We start from the raw sequence: 18,318 nt of genomic DNA, 5'->3' as shown, positions 1-18,318 counted from the left end.
CTACAATAAAAATTAGTAACAAGTTATAGAAGGGTAAAATTATTACACTCAAAGGAGAAAAAATTGCCTTAGTTTTGCCCTCACTTATCCTTCCAATTTGTATCATACAACTCCCTGTCGTTCAGTAAAATATTATCCCACTGTAAACTGAAATTCTTAATTTTCAAAATATTACATTGAGATCAGGTGACCAAAAAGTCCGCTACTGACGAACCGGGCGAGTCGGCCGTGCGGTCAGGGGCCACGCAGCTGTGAGCTTGCATCCGGGGAGATAGTGGGTTCGAACCCCACAGCCGGCAGCCCTGAAGATGGTTTTCCGTGGTTTCCCATTTTCACACCAGGCAAATGTTGAGGCTGTACCTTAATTAAGGCCACGGCCGCTTCCTTCCCAGTCCTAGCCCTTTCCTAACCCATCGTCGCCGTAAGATCGATGTATGGGTGCGACATAAAGCAAATTTTTAAAATAAAAAAACATTTGACGATCCTGACTCAGTCCAGTTGTGTTTGAGGGCGTTCAAATACGTCAGCCTCGTGTCAGCAGATTTACCGGCACGTAAAAGAACTCCTGCGGAACAAAATTCCGGCACCTCAGCGTCTCCGAAAACCAAAAAGTAGTTGATAATAATAGTAATAATAATAATAATAATAATAATAATAATAACAATAATAATAACAATAATTTCGTGTGGCTATTTCTAGCCGAGTGCAGCCCTTGTAAGGCAGACCCTCCGATGAGGTTGGGCGGCATCTGCCACGTGTAGGTAACGTGCGTGTGGATCCGAGCCGCAATGCCCCACATTCCCAGAAACTACCTTAAAAATATAGTACTACTGACCAACGGACTGCTTCTGAAGCACAATCCTGAACCGATGATGCTTGTTGCCTAAAGGGGTTGAAAATCCAGGTCAACGGCCCTTCATAACTGTACTTATCGCTAGCTAAGTAGAACGATGGTATTTCTCAAGTTGCGGTACTAATCAAAAGTAGCGTAGACTCACGGCGTTAAACGTTATGGTACTACTTACAAGTATTGTACGTCGTACAGGTAACGCAGAGCTATGGTGTTTCTCACATAGTGGGTACAAATCACAGGCAACGCAGACCAACATTGCCGCTCATATAGTGGTACTAATCACAGGTACTGGAAACCCAAAGTGAACCACTCTCTGCTGCTACTAATCACAAACCTGTCGTGTACCTAACATAGTGGTAATACTCGCAAGTAGAGGTGTTCCCCGCGTGATGGTACTAATCACAAGTAGTTTCATGGTTCTAATACAATCATCCATTGGTCGCCCCTTACGACAGGCAGGAGATACTGTGGGTGTATTCATCTGCGTCTCCCACCCACAGAGGATTCTTTATATTTAGTTTAAACTGTTCTAAGGATTTGTTGAATGCTCTTAGCATCTTACTCGTATCATTTTCAAAATTAGCTAAGAGAGCAATATCCGCTAAGCGGATATTGAAATACTGAAATAAACCCCAAAAACATTTTTCCTCTCTCCTGAAATTAATTATGAAGCAAAGACGAAGAAAGTAGAGGATACAATATGTTCTCAAGAAGAAAAGAAGCAATTGTGGGAATTATTATGTCATTATCAGAACATATTTGATACAAAACCGGGACTGATACCAAACTATGAATATAAAATAAAAGTGACTGACTGGTGTCCATTCAAGAGAAAGACGTATTCAATATCGAATAAATATTTTAATGAAGTGGCTAAACTTATCGAGGAAATGGAAAATAACGAAATTGTGTCCAAAATACCTACTCCATTCGTGAATCCACTTGTGTTAGTAAAGAAACCTAACGGCTCGTTAAGAATATGTCTAGCCGCAAGGGAGTTAAATGATTCTTAATTTCAGAGAGTTTTCAATTAGATTAGTGTTATATTTGCGAAGTCTAGAATGTGTCATTTTTCAAAATTCAAGAACTTCACCATTTTTTGTGTGAATACACTCAATTTTCTTTCGATTTATCATAACTCTACATTTCCCCTGCATGTCATAAGAGGCTACTAAGAGGGGAACAGTCAAAGAATCTGTACTCGCACTCTGGTCTTTCAAGCTCAGAGCCATTTCTATGATCCTATGCCTTCCCGCGTAGCGAAGAAAATGTGCAAGTGCGATTTTCTCAAAGCGACAAACAATATCGATTCAAAACAAACAGGAGTGTATATTCATTGCTACAGCCTCCGTGGATCAGGCGGCAGCGCGTCGGCGTCTCACCGGTGGGTTCCCTGGTTCAAATCCCGGTCACTCCATGCAGTGTTGCCAGGTCTCCCAAAATTTCAGGAGATCTCCCGATTTTTTTGCAACACACCAGAAAACTCGAAAAAGAAAAAATCTCCACAAATTTATTCTAATCCAAAGTTAAGGAAAATGAATAATGATGATTAATGGTACATAATAGATTTGTGCCGAAAACCCTTTCCTCGTCTCCCTGTGTAACGTTTTGTCGATAACATCACTCGTGAGGTACTGTACTACCCCGTATTCATTTCAGGCTCGAATTACGTAATCTCTCCCCTCTTATTGAACTCAAAACTCACGCTTGACTGCATCGTTCGAAGGGAAATCCCGACCCACGTATAGAATATAAAATCTGCATCCTGCTACAACTTCAATATTGGCACCCAAATTCTACTCCTGATGAATAACTACATCTAGAGGAAAAGTGGGGAGAAAGAGAAGAAGTATAAAAACACCAGGGAGTACGGATGAATGACTATTGCATTCTTGAATTTAGTTGTATTATAACATTTCGGTGCTCGAGAAAGTACCGAATTTTTCATTAAAGTTCCAAAATGTTTACGTACAATCTACGGATTTTTTTAATTTTTAAATCTGGCAACACTGACTCTATGCGAGATTTGTGCTGGACAAAGTGGAGGCGGGACAGATTTCTCTCTGGACACTCCAGTTTTCCCTGTCCTCTTTCATTCCAGCAACACTCTCCAATATCATTTCATCTGTCAGCCATTAATCATTGCTCCAGAGGAGTGCGACATGCTTCGGCAGCCGGTACACTTTCTATCCTCGCCGCTAGATGGGGCTTCATTCATTTCATTCCTGACCCGATCGTATGAGTGGAAACGGGCTGTGGATATTCCTGTAATACTCATTGCTGCTGTTTTTGCTATTATTAGGCACCACAAATAGAGTCAACAGTCCCGGGATTTTAACACATTCACCACATTTCACTTCCCCATCATCTCCGCGGTGAACAACGTTTTCCCGTCATATCCTGTACATAATAAACACTTCCTATTAATTGGTCAAAAGTTGAAAAAATGCTGAATGTGTAATAAATTTGAAGCACACAACAATTGAAGAAAAAATCATCAGCAGTAGAGTGCCCGACTCATGATACGATGTCCACGAGTTCGACCCCGGCTACAGTAGTCTATTTTTTTTTGTAGGACGGTCAAATATCTATCTGTTCCATGTCATAGTTTCTAACATGTTCAAAATATCTGATATAGCTCTCGGCGTCACTCGACAAAATTAAATTAATTTAGCCAAAGGAACCGCCCGGTAGAATTCATCTCTTCGTGTTGGACAGCAGCACAAATGAAAGGTAGAAATTTATAGGCAGGCAGTCTGGATGGCACTTCACAGATAGGTAGCTGTATTATTATTATTATTATTATTATTATTATTATTATTACAGCCACAAAAAGAAAAATCAAGAAAATAGAAATTAGACGAAGCAGCCGAGTATGACAAAACATTTGAAGGAAAGGATATTTTCGGGTGAATACTTCTTCTTCTTCTTCTTCTTCTTCTTCTCCTTAATCTGTTTACAGTCCATGGTCGGTTTTTCCCTCGGACTCAGCGAGAGATCCCACCTCTACCGCCTCAAGGGCAGTGTCCTGGAGCTTCAGACTCTGGGTCGGGGATACAACTGGGGAGAATGACCAGTACCTCGCCCAGGCGGCCTCACCTGCTATGCTGAACAGGGGTCTTGTTGGGGGAAGGGAAGATTGGAAAGGATAGACAAGGAAGGGGGAAGGAAGCGGCCGTGGCTATAAGTTAGGTACCATCCCGGCATTTGCCTGGAGGATAAGTGGGAAACCACGGAAAACCACTTCCAGGATGGTTGAAGTGGGAATCCAACCCACCTCTACTCAGTTGACCTCCCGAGGCTAAGTGGGCCCCGTTCCAGCCCTCGTACCACTTTTCAAATTTCGTGACAGAGCCGGGAATCGAACCCGGGCCTCCGGGGGTGGCAGCTAATCACACTAACCACTACACCAGAGAGGAGGATCGGGTGAATACATTTCTGGTTATTATAGAGAAATGGTTCTCTGAATTAGAGGAAAGTAAAAATAAATTCACTGGAAGAGTTTTATGGCGAATTCGAGTTCCTAACTAATCTACCTGGATGAGACAACACTGAACTCGAACTGGGATTATATGGGTAAATATCACTTGCAAGAATTGCTGAGCGACGCGATTAATTTCTAAGCATATCGTCGCTGCCGGGACAAAACCTATGTGAAATATTTTAGCTTAGAACTTTAGCCGGTAACATTCTGTCATCTAAGGTGCAATATTGCGTGAAGATGGTCAAGGCATTCTCGCTCTTCGTAATGTATGTGCCGTGGGTCAGTATATCTCCAAAAATATTATCACATAGGAGGTTTTGTCCCGGCAACGACCATATATTGAGAGCAAAGACAAAGATATCCCCTCTAAGTACAATACTCGAAAACCACATCCAAGAACTGTTTTCTAATTCAGAAATTGCATAATGAATAGTCTTGTCAATTGCTGCAATCAATTGTTCTGCGGAGCGCCCTTTCTCCGTCGTCAAAACTCTCAAGAATTATTTACAGTCGTCTATGTCACATAACTGAGTCAACAGCCTTGCCGCCCTCTTTATAAATTTTGACGTTACTTAGCAACTGAACTATAAAGATGTCATCACCGAATTATCAACAAAGAAAACACGCCGTAAGCCACTCGTTGTCTAACTGAATTCGGAGACTTCAACGCGCATGTATTTTTATTTTTATTTTCAATATTATTATTATTATTATTATTATTATGCGTTAATAATACTCGTGTATACATATCGTTGCTAGACAATGAAAACCTCGTAATTCCGCTCACGAGATAACCACGTTTCTCCATCTGCCTTGTGAAGACTTGCAGGGTTACCTGAAAAGGGAGCGGAAGATTCCAACGATCGAATAAATGAAAATGCCAGGAACAGTTCTCCGGCCGTTGCTGACCGCTCAGCGCTGCGCTTCTTCTGTGAAGTTCACTCCGATGTTTCTTTTCCCAGCGACGATACAGTACATTGTTGTTGTTGGGGAACAGGGTGGTGTAGCGGCTTAGCTGCTTGCCTGTCATCCCGGCGAGAGTGGTTTGATTCCTGGTGTTGCTGGGGTTGAAAATCCCGTGGTGTCAGGAAGATTCCGCGACCTTAAATCCCCGGCCACAACTCTTTTATACCTCAGTGCGAGCAGAGACCCTGAGCTGCGAATGATAACGACGATCAGTGGCGCCCACTTTGGGGGCTTTGCCCCCCCCCCCCAAAACAAATTGATCTTAGGGGTGTAGAGTACCATTTTGTCCCCGCAAAATTCTTCTCCTAGATATTAAGCCCCCTTAAAACCTGGAATTTGGCAGTCTTCGGAGCCTGCTAAGGCGTTGAATCTGGAGAAGGCGGTAGATTGTTTAAATCAAGAAATGAGATTAGAAAGCGGGCATTCCTTCAGAGAACTGCATTTCCCAATGGAGACTGTTCAAATGGTACATCTGGTGGAAGAGCTTTCCACATTTCGTATCATGAAATGTATAACGTACAGTAATAGGACATTCATTAGGAAAATGCATTTATGAAGCAAGTTCTATTTTCTGTTTACTTGTGAATATTATGGAAAACTCCGTACACAAGACTCGTTCAAAATGTATTTCAGAAACAAGCTCTATTATTGCTCTGTTTGTTTTTGAATATTGTTGTTATATAGCTGTTTCGCATTTCACATGCCTGTGTTCATGTTAATCATGCCCCCTCCCCTAAAATTACCAGGAACCATCATTTGTTATTTCTGGTATAACCGCAATATATTCTTACTTCGGGGGTACGAAGGTAAAAGAACTGCATTTTGGGGGTATGCCAACCACTGCTTTACATTACTGCCTGCACGCTTGCTAGGGTTACACTCCGTCAAACTAACTTCCTTACCGCAAATTTTCGGACGACCCCCAGCGATAAGACATACTTATGTCAGAAAAGAAAGAAAAAAAGGCACAGTACATTCTCTGCGACACGGAAATGCATAGAATAATAGATTTGTTTTTTCGGCTTAGATTACAAGACGAGAGAGAGCGTCATAACATATAACTGACAGCCAACGTTGTTATAGCAACGTACAGATGACACCACTGACCACATATACATAGCCGACGAACAGTGATTTCCATGGTTACAATGGTGTCGGGAAATTCATTACTTTTTTATTTTTTACAATTGGCTTTACGTCGCACCGACACAGACAGGTCTTATGGCGACCATGGGAGAGGAAAAGCCTGGGAATTGGAAGAAGACTGCAGTGGCCTCAATTAAGGTACAGCCCCATCATTTGCATGGTGTGAAAATGGGAAACCACAGAAAACCATGTTCAAGGCTCGAACCCACTACCTCCCAGATGCAATTGATTACTACTTCCAGATAAGCCCCGCAGGCCAATCAATAACACATCCATCTTGATACAGCATGATCCTAAACTTCTGTTACGGATTGTACGCATTTACGTCTTGCCAATAGTTCCTCCAGTCCCATCAATAAAAATAAACAAGTGCAGTAACTATCATAGGGGGCCGTGACACAGCGCCCCCTGTATGACATATGACTTTATTTCTAGCATCATACAGCAATCCATGTTTGATGTGATTGTGACCGGAGACGACTGTGGGAAATGGAGTATCGAATATAGATGGGATCATGTACCTTATCGACACAGCGATTTGACACAATCGATCTAGAGAGATACATATAGAGTAAAATATGTTCCTTAAATCTTGGTCAGACAGGTGAAGATTTCGAGCGATACCATCACGCTATAAAGACAATCTTATTTAGAAGGAGAGTACAGTGGAAAGACGATAAAACTGAGCCACATGAAATAAATAAATAAATAAATAAATAAATAAATAAATAAATAAATAAATAAATAAATAAATAAAGAAATAAATAAATAAATAAATTCCTTGTTTACAAGTTGCTTTGCGCCGTACCGACATGGATAGTTTTATGGCGACGAATAAATGAATGAATGTATAAATACATAAATAAACAAATGACAAAAATACGCAAATAAAGGATTAAATTCTTTGGACATATTTCAAGAATACCCAACGACAGACTCACCATTTCAACAAGCCCAATAGGAAATGCAACTCTGCAACAGCGACCAAGAAGAAACATTGGACGGCTGAAAAGGAAGAAGCTGTAACCAAGAGAATAAAGGAATATTGGCGCCAAAGAAAACTGAAGTCATGAAGAGTTATTTACGCGGTGCATATTTGCCCAAAATCGATTCTGAATGAAATATATGACACTGTACCGAGGAAAAATATGTCCATAATTGGGCTGCGGTGAGTACTGGTGGTAGAATGAATGAGTTCTTGGTTCAAAGTACTTACAGGGGTTACACAAGGCTGTAATCTTTGACCTTTGTAATTAATAGTTTACGTGGATCATCTACTGAAGGGTAAAACGTGGCAGAGAGGGATAAGCAGTCTGGCCTATGCCGACGACTTTGTTTTAATGGAAAACTGTGCTGAAAGCCTGCAGTCTAATATCTTGGAACTTGAAAATAGGTGTAATACGTATGATACGAAAATCAGCTTTTCCAACAATAAAGTTATGTCAGAAGAGAACTGAATGTCACAGTGGGGATACAAAGCTGAAACAGGTGGATAATTTCAAGTATTTAGGATGTGTGTTCTCCCAGGATGGTATTGTAGGAAGCGAGACTGAATCAAGGTGCAGTAAAGCTAATGCAGTGAGCTCTCAGCTGCGATCAACAGTATTCTATAAGGAAGTCAGCTCCCGAACGAAACTATCTTGACATCGGTCTGTTTTCAGACCAACTTTGCTTTATGGAAGTGAAAGCTGGGTGGACTCAGGATATCTTATTCGTAAGTTAGAAGTAACAGACATGAAGGTAGGGAGAATGATCGCTGGTACAAACAGGTGGGAACAATGGAAGGAGGGTGATTTGAATAATTAGATGAATTAAAGAACCCACTTTTTCCTTTGCGAAAATCAAATGTTCATAAATATGTCTCCCGGTCATGTTGCCCATCAACGGTTGCTAAATTCAGATGGCAATCAGCCATAAGACAGCCTGCACGGTTGCTAGGTAACACTGTATGATCATCCATCCACACCTTACATCACAGCCTGCTCGGTTGCTAGGTAACAATGTCTGATCATCCATCCATACTTTGGATCACAGCCTGCACGGTTGCTAGGTAACATTGTCTGACCACACATCCATACCTTACATCACAGCCTGCTCGGTTGCTAGGTAACATTGTCTGACCATCCATCCACACCTTACATCACAGCCTGCACGGCTGCTAGGTAACATTGTCTGACCATCCATCCACACCTTACATCACTGCTTGCACGGTTGCTAGGTAACATTGTCTGATCATCCATCCACACCTTACATCACTGCTTGCACGGTTGCTAGGTAACACTGTCTGACCATCCATCCACACCTTACATCACTGCTTGCACGGTTGCTAGGTAACATTGTCTAGCCATCCATCCACACCTTACATCACAGCCTGCACGGCTGCTAGGTAACACTGTCTGGCCATCCATCCACACCTTACATCACAGCCTGCACGGCTGCTAGGTAACATTGTCTGACCATCCATCCACACCTTACATCACAGCCTGCACGGCTGCTACGTAACACTGTCTGATCATCCATCCACACCTTACATCACAGCCTGCACGGCTGCTAGGTAACACTGTCTGGCCATCCATCCACACCTTACATCACTGCTTGCACGGCTGCTAGGTAACACTGTCTGATCATCCATCCACACCTTACATCACAGCCTGCACGGTTGCTAGGTAACATTGTCTGACCATCCATCCACACCTTACATCACAGCCTGCACGGTTGCTAGGTAACATTGTCTGACCATCCATCCACACCTTACATCACTGCTTGCACGGCTGCTAGGTAACACTGTCTGATCATCCATCCACACCTTACATCACTGCTTGCACGGTTGCTAGGTAACACTGTCTGATCATCCATCCACACCTTACATCACTGCTTGCACGGTTGCTAGGTAACACTGTCTGATCATCCATCCACACCTTACATCACTGCTTGCACGGCTGCTAGGTAACACTGTCTGATCATCCATCCACACCTTACATCACTGCTTGCACGGTTGCTAGGTAACATTGTCTAGCCATCCATCCACACCTTACATCACAGCCTGCACGGCTGCTAGGTAACATTGTCTGACCATCCATCCACACCTTACATCACTGCTTGCACGGCTGCTAGGTAACACTGTCTGATCATCCATCCACACCTTACATCACTGCTTGCACGGTTGCTAGGTAACATTGTCTGACCATCCATCCACACCTTACATCACAGCCTGCACGGCTGCTAGGTAACATTGTCTGACCATCCATCCATACCTTACATCACAGCCTGCACGGCTGCTAGGTAACACTGTCTGGCCATCCATCCACACCTTACATCACTGCTTGCACGGCTGCTAGGTAACACTGTCTGGCCATCCATCCACACCTTACATCACTGCTTGCACGGTTGCTATGATTACACTTCCGTAACGCAAATTTCCATATGGCCCCCAGTCAGAGGACAATGTTGAAAACTGGTTCCAATCTCAGCCAAAGGAGTTCTACGAGCAAGGTGTACACCGATTGATGAAAGAGTGGGGCAAACGCTTGTGTAACCTTGGAGATTACTTTTGAAGTAACCTTTGTTGATTTCATTGTGTGGTCCCGGTTCATTTTTCATTCGATCCACCCTTCGCTTCAGGAGGGGAGGACAAAGCTAAGCCAGGTCATGGCTGCAACAAACAAGCCTGACTCACACCTGGTTACATTCAACTTTTGCTCTCGTTTCAGTCGGTCAATCACAGCAGGGAAAAGCGAACGATTTCACTCCGGCGTATGACCCGCGAACATGTAAGCTTGCATTCGGAATATCGTGGATTCGAATCCCACCATCTATACGCACGGTTGGGGATGTGAGCAGAAGGAACAAAACAAAGTGTGAAATTTCTCTCTGGGGAAATACAATGAACAGTATCCAGTATTCGAGAGATAGTAGGTTCGAACCCCACTGTCGACAGTCCTGAAAATGGTTTTCCGTGGTTTCCCATTTTCACACCAGGCAAATGCTGGGGCTGTACCTTAATTAAGGCCACAGCCGCTTCCTTCCCACTCCTAGACCTTTCCTGTCCCATCGTTGCCGTAAGACCTATCTGTGTCGGTGCGACGTAAAACAACTAGCAAGAAAAAAAAAGAATCACCACCACCAGATCAAAATATTTTTCTGTCTCATGAAGAGGTCATCAAGTGCAGCGTTTATTTAAGAAGAAACCACCAACCTCATTTCTGGTTCAATTACGGCCAGGAAAAAGTCTATTTATCTCAGGCCATGAAAATGTCGTATCGTGAGTTTTACCTCTAAACCAACGCTAGGTGCATAAGTCTCTCAGTCATGGCCATCCATAAATACTTCATATCGCAGCCTGCACGGTTGCTAGGTAACATCGTGTTCACGTTTTATATCGCTAACTTCAGATAACCGCCAGCCATGTCAGGAAAGAAACTAAAAGCTGTAAAGTACGTAAGTTTAATAATAATAATAATAATAATAATAATAATAATAATTGCTTTACGTCCTAGTAACTACTTTTACGGTTTTCGGAGACGCCGAGGTGCCGGAGTTTAGTCCCGCAGGAGTTCTTTTTACGTGCCAGTAAATCTACTGGCATGATGTTGACGTATTTGAGCACCTTCAAATACCCCCGGACTGAGCCATGATTGAACCTGCCTATATATTAAGCTTACAATGTGTTATTCTTAAATTAGTTATAAACCCACTACAATTTTAATATATACGCTATCACAGAAACAATTCTATCGAACAAGTCGTTAAGCGGTTTGAATTACGTAGCTGTCAGCTTGCACTCGGGAGTTAGTGGGTTCGAATCCTACTGTCGGCAGTCCTCAATATGGTTTTCCATGGTTCCCCGTTTTGACACCAGGCATATGCTGTACCTTAATTAAGGCCGTGGTCAGTTCCTTCCCAGTCTTATCCTCTCGTCACCGTAAGACCTGTCTGTGTAGGTGCCACGTACAACAAATGGAAAAAATCTGATGAATTTTAAAAATTAAAAAGTTGACATAAATAATATCGTGTAGTTTCCAGTTTAATATATCCATTTGTTGGTCTGTTTTTTTTTCAGACCTAGATATCAACATGAAACTGCTAAGGAAAGAATATTTATGTACAACTGTTATTATATAATTAGGTCCCAAAAAGGGGGGACGTATTTTCTCGTTCCCCTCATTAACGGTGCTTCCTACCATCAACACCGGCAGCTACCTTCCTACTCTAAGAGCTTTCTTACCCCATGTATATCGAACATGCAGACCACGACTGTTACCTTAGCAATATTCACCCTAACTATAGCCATACCCCTGCGCAAACATCTGATAATTGCCCCCCACCCCACAAAAATTCACGATTTTTCATATTTAAATGTATTACAGTATTATTTCAAAGCATTGTATGTATTATGTATTGTGTATGCGAGCTAACAGGGGCATTAATGAGGCGTTAACACAGCCGCCCCTACAGGCGTTTCGCTGCAGACCACAAACAATTCTCTGCGTTATACTTAATCAGGTCACTATAAGGGCATTATTATGTAAACGGGATGTCTGATAATGGCCCAAGTTCACTGTGATTACAGTTCCTAACAGGGTTCACGCGGCGAGGTGATCAGTCTAAGTCGCTCTATAGTGCTGTATATTTCTCAGTTTCATTGGTTTGTGAACAGAAGCCTCCGTGGCTCAAGCGGCAGCGCGCCGGCCTCTTACCGAGGGTTCCGTCATTCAAATCCCGGTCACTCTACGTGAAATCTGTGCTGGACAAAGCGGAGGCGGAACAGGTTTTTCTCCGGGTACTCCAGGTTTCCCTGTCATCTTTCATTCCAGTAACACTCTCCAATATCATTTCAAGGATTACGATGAGGATTAATGATTGCCCCAGAGGAGTGCGACAGGCTTCAGCAGCCGGCACAGTTCCTATCCTTGCCGCTAGATGGGGGTTTCATTCATTCCATTCCTGACCCGGTTGAATGACTGGAAACAGGCTGTGGATTTTCATTGGTTTGTGAATATTAACGAATATAAATGAGCTAAAAGCGCGATGCACTAAAATTACACTTTTCTTACTTACATGGAGAGTTTTCATTTCGTACAGACCCCCTCACGTCTCCCAGGTTGACGCGGTGACTTGCTAGAGCCTAACAACAATCTTGATTGCAAAATTTCTGAGCAGCCTTAAATAATAAACTTTAATGCAATATTCATTTTAATTTGAATTAATTTAGATATCATTAGCTTTGCGTTTTTCGAATTATTTTCTTAAAATATGCACAAGGTTCGAGTTAATTAATTAATGGCGTATGGCCTCCGGAGAGGCCTGGTGCAGGTCTTTTTCTAGTAGACGGCCTATTAGGCGACTTGCATGTCTGTGAAGGTGAGGGCCCTACCTAGGATGATCTCTAATGTTGAATACGCCACACACACACCCAGCCCGCGAGCCATTGGAATTAACCAATTCAGGTTAAAATCCCCGACCCGACCGGGAATCGAACCCGGGACCCTCTGAACCGAAGGCCAGTACGCTGACCATTCAGCCAACGAGTCGGACAAGATTCGAGTTACAGAGAAGGAACAAGTTTAAATAATGTTATTTGCTTTACATCCCTCTAACTACTTTTACGGTTTTCGGAGACACCGAGGTGCCGTAATTTAGTCCCGCAGGAGTTTTTACGTGCCAGTAAATCTACCGACACGAGGCTGTCGTATTTGAGCACCTTCAAATACCACCGGACTGAGCCAGGATCGAACCTGCCAGCGCCTTAACCGTCTGAACCACTCAGCCCGGCAGGAACAAGGTTAATCGACCAGCCATTCCTCTCCCTGTTTTGATGTCCTAGGCTGCGTGTCCGCGTCGCCAACCTCCACTTACGGCTCTGCTACAAGTTCATAGGGTCCGATGATCTCAACGCTCAGGTCCCAAGAATCAGTCAACAACATGACAACAGGTCTGTAGTCCGATAGTGACGCAGTTTTCTGACGTCACGGAGGTGTGGTGCATAAAACTTATCAGCAGGCCGTGACCGGGCACTTCAAGGCGACCTTGGAACGATCAGGTGATAAGCCAGGAAGAATAGCAATTCAAATCAACTGAACTTCTGCAGTAGCTAACGTAAAACATACGCGAAGTTAACTTGTCCCGACATCAAAACAAAAATTAAGCGTAACCTTAAATTGGATCTATCAACAGAAGCGTGCGACTAGAAAATTGTAGAGTGTCTACATACGCGACACCTAACATTGTTTAGGACTTCAACGCTCCCAGCATTAACATGATTTGAAGATCTCTATAGGTCAACGCCCCGAACAAATAGCATTTTTAAAACTAGATTTTACTACCCAATTTCAACGTCATAAACACAACTACCATTCATTTTTAATGTGCAAAAATTATCCTCTTATCTTTAAAGGATGCGGTTCTTCGGCTAAATGGTCAACGTCGCAGTTTTATGTCCAGAGGGTTCTGAGTTCGATTCCGAACTGGTTGACAACGGTATCTTAACATTCTGTTCGGCTCCATGGCTAAATGGTTAGCGTGCTGGCCTTCGGTCACAGGGGTCCAGGGTTCAATTCCCGAGAGGGAATCATCATTTAATCCTTATCACGACGCGCAGGTCGCCTACGGGAATCAAATCAAAAGACTTGCATCAGGCGAGTCGAACTTGTCCTCGGACACTCCCGGCACTGAAAGCCATACGCCATTTCATTTTAACATTCTGCAATAAACTCGCATTTCAAAAGCCTGCACTCGGTAATCAACTCCCCCCCCCCCCCTTTCTAGCCCACGGTTGTGCAGAAGATTATATAATTTCAAAATATTTTAGAAGTAATATCACTAGTCCTCACACGGTAGGTACGGGGAACTTCACTAAAGAGTTTCGAAAACAATGTTAAACCGATTCTCCGGCAAACAGACAGACAAACAAAATTGTTATGATATATATATATATATACACAGATGTATGATAAGATTGTCATTTGTGCTCGATGTGTACAGTGATATTGTTTTTCCCCACTGGCGACCGCTATCCTCTATGAACGTCACGGACGAATTATATTAAGAATGAATATGGGCCGATGACCTTCGATGTTAGGCCCCTTAAAACAACAAGCATCATCAAGAATGAATATGAAACAAAATAAACCAAAAGCTTCCACGACGTATAGCTGTTTGTTCAGAATATCAGGTGAACCTTTATAATGTACTCACGTGGTATTGCGAGTCACACTATGTGCACGGCCTTCTGGTCCAAGAAGCACTAACGCTACACGTTGCTGGCAGCCAGTCACCTGAGCTTTAGCAAAGCCTATGCAAACATTTCATCGTTGAGCAGCGGGATTGCATAAGACAAAGTGGGTCCGGGCTACGTGTCAAGGAACGCGTACATGCAGCAAGTTCTCGTAGAAAGCAGACCAGGCCAGACGACCGCCCAAACACGTTCTGGGGAAGGGGAGGCGGAAGGAAGGGGAATTCCATTCATTCAGGCTATTACGCTAGCGGCGCTGGAAATTGCACGAGAAATGAATCGCTCAGAACTTTTCATTTTTAGCAATTACCTGCACTTCCTGCAAACAATTTCCGTATATTTGCAACTACCCAAACGTTCTCTAATCAACACGCGACAACCTGATTAACAGTGCTTTCAGTAATATCAGTACCGTAGACAAGTTTTTGCCGAAGACCAGGTTGTAATAGCAGCCTGTATATATATATTGCTATTTTGCTTTACGTCGCACCGACACAGATAGGTCTTATGGCGGCGATGGGACAGGAAAGGCCGAGGAATGGAGAGGAAGCGGCCGTGGCCTTAATTAAGGTACAGCCCCAGCATTTTCCTGGTGTGAAAATGGGAAACCACGGAAAACCATCCTCAGGGCTGCCGACAGTGGGGTTCGAACCCACTATCTCCCGGATGCGAGCTCACAGCTACGCGCTCCTAACCGCACGGCCAACTCGCCCGGTAGCAGCCTATAATGATGATTACATTATTCGAGAGGTGGATTCCTACTTTCTTTCCTTCTTAATCCTTTTACTGTCCAGGGTTGGCTTTTCCGCAGAACTCAGCGGCGGATCCCACCTCTACCGCCTCAAGGGCAGTGTGCTGGAGCGTGAGACTTTGGATCGGGGGATACAACTAGGGAGAAGGACCAGGCAGCCTCGACTGCTATCCTGAACAGGGACCTTTTGGGGGTGGGGTGGGGGGTGAGGGACATTGGAAGGGATGACCAAGGAAGAGGGAAATACGCAAAATTAAGAAATGTCCTAAATTGTACCGAAAGGTTACGTCGCGCATTCCTATCTACAACATGTCACTGTAAAATTTGTCACAAATAGAACAAAATAATTGCTTTTACTTAAATGAAGTGAAAAATCTGCGGTAAATTAAGAAATACCGTCGTTATTAGAGAAATATGAATACATACTGAAGGCCTGTACACAGGACTCCTTTATGTCGTATTCCGCTGCTGGTGCCGTCTTTTGTTAATTTCTTGAGGTCCAGGGCTAGCACCGAGTAAAGGGAATAGTATGTCTGTGGATTCTCATTACCTTTGTCCATATGCCAGAGGCCAGTTCAAACAGCAAAATGGAGGTCAACATCATTCACGATGTTATTTCGTTCTTCAATGAGGCAAATGACCATGTCATAGTGATGTGGCTGGAACTCTACGGAAAAACAACTAAGGACGCATTCAACATCTTGGTGCTGCACATTACAGAGAAATATCGTAAGTACTACAAAAATGATATAGCATGATCCCTGGACCAATAAATCACTAGTCCACAGAATTCTTATTATGTACTATCTGCGCACTTTTTAGCGATAGATTTACACTCTAGTGCTGAATGGGTCGACTTTGGTTATCTTAGAGATTCGTATTGGCAACCTATGAAACACAAACTAAGAATCGCTTATCATCGCTGTGCGACATCTGGCATACACTTTACAGTAGGGCCCTCGAGAGTTGAAGTCTGACGTTTAGCGCCACCGGCGAGAAAAAGTTGACTAACGCTGCTCGAAAATGGTCTGTTGCTATGGCAACGATAACAGAGTTGCAACATTTTAGGACGCTATCATCACGTGGATTGGCTTGCTCTCAGTCACTTTTGTCGTTCATATTCTGACTGATTTCTTTTCTCGATGAAGTATCGTCTTCCTATTGTGTTTATTATACCGTAGTTTATTCCTGAATTGTACAGGTACCGTTAACAATCCGAGTTAAATAATAAAAAAAACTATCAATGTGGGTAGTGTTATTCTATTCTGTGATTAACATGTGCATTTGTTGAGGTTATTGTCAGAAACTGATGATTTTGTTAGTGATTATGAAATCTTTTATATATATCGATAATGTCGTGTTCTATCTTAAATGCTGGAATTATTAACACTAGCTTAGGAACCGGTCATGGGTAAATGAATTGTATTAGGCCTAGGCCTACATGTTTTATTAAACACTCAGCCTGTCTGAAAGGGTGGTAGGCCGCAAATGGAGGTAACTATGACAACGCAGCGTACTTCGTAGTTACAGTTTTCGCCACTCACCTGTCAGACTTCAACTCTCGTGGGCCCTATTGTAAGTACTCGTACTGTTGTTGTTTACACAGCAAAGACAAACTATAGAATTCATGCTAGGAACACGTTTCGCATCGGGAAATATTGTATAGTATTATATATCGTGTGTGTGAGACACAGTTGTTGGCGTAAGATAATAAAGGTTTAGAAAATTCATATCGATCGATCATATTATCGATTCAATTCAGATTGCATTTCCACTCAGTTGGCAGTATTTACCGGAACCGGCAGTGCTCCCTCCTTACTCATCAAAGAGTAGAAAAATCTATGACTAAAAAGTGCGCGTACAGTACATTGGCCATAGCTTTTTGTCGCCTATTAAATCTTGCATATCGCGATACACTTCAGGAAATGATGTCATTGACAACTGAAGCAACGAAACGAAAGCAAAGAACTTCAGTGATCACAGATATCACACACGAAATTGTTGAACGTGTAAGGCAAACAAAAGACATACGTGTGTTACTGTGAGCGTAGTACATAAAAGTTTCTTGTAAAGTGGTAAAGCAGATATACACAATATTCTCCAAAAATAAAATATTTCTTAATTTACCGCAGGTTTTAGACTTCAACTGTGTAAAAGAAACTATTATGTTCCATTTGTGACAAATTTTAGTGAATGCGCAACGTACCCGTACCGAAAGTTGAACGAGGGCCCGGAAAAGTTTTAAATTGTGAATCTTTAAAAAAAATATCGGAAATTACTTTCGGCCTAAATGCAGTTCCGGAAAAACAGCCTAAAATCGCTCTTTTCTTTGCACGTTTTCTTTATTCTTTTTTGATGATGATGATATTTGTTTTACGTCCCACTAACTACTCTTTTACGGTTTTTGGAGACGCCGAGGTGCCGGAATTTAGTCCCGCGTTAGTTCTTTTTACGTGCCAGTAAATCTACCGACACGAGGCTGACGTATTTGAGCACCTTCAAATACCACCGGACTGAGCCAGGATCGAACCTGCCAAGTTGGAGTCAGAAGGCCAGCGCCTCAACCCTCTGAGCCACTCAGCCCGGCTTATTCTTTTTTTGAGTCAAATCCTTGCCAAATTAACTCATTTACACAATTCTTTCTGTAATGTGCTCCTTGGTTCAATGCCCTCAGGCATTTTTTATTTTTTTTAAACTGTCCACTCCGAATGTAGTTATAAGGGCTTAAGTGAAACTCTGCATTGAATCACATTAGCGCTCCTGGTGGAATAAAAAGGCAAACTGCTAATCTAATCGACCGGATAACGATGATTAAGAAAAGGATTGTAATTTTTAGGAATAAATTAATAATATATTCTCATACTTTATTATATTTTATTTACTTAAAA

General features: G+C 42.7%; 1 protein-coding gene across 3 annotated transcripts in view; it reads right to left on the bottom strand.

Moving 5' to 3' along the window:
- Ald1 (fructose-bisphosphate aldolase) overlaps positions 1-18,318 on the bottom strand; it is a 248,565-nt gene that overhangs the window by 205,189 nt on the left and 25,058 nt on the right. The window contains exon 1 of one of the 3 annotated variants that reach the window (XR_010861715.2): positions 14,643-14,783. The exons of the other annotated variants lie outside the window; for them this stretch is intronic. The gene's annotated coding sequence lies outside the window, so the exon portion shown is untranslated. Of the gene's footprint in view, positions 1-14,642; positions 14,784-18,318 lie in introns of those variants that run through there. 3 annotated transcript variants of the gene reach the window in all.

The sequence above is a fragment of the Anabrus simplex genome, chromosome X, assembly GCF_040414725.1.
Source record: "Anabrus simplex isolate iqAnaSimp1 chromosome X, ASM4041472v1, whole genome shotgun sequence".
NCBI lineage: Eukaryota > Metazoa > Arthropoda > Insecta > Orthoptera > Tettigoniidae > Anabrus > Anabrus simplex.
Note: the sequence above shows the minus strand (reverse complement) of the source record. Positions and strands in the feature narration are given on the sequence as shown.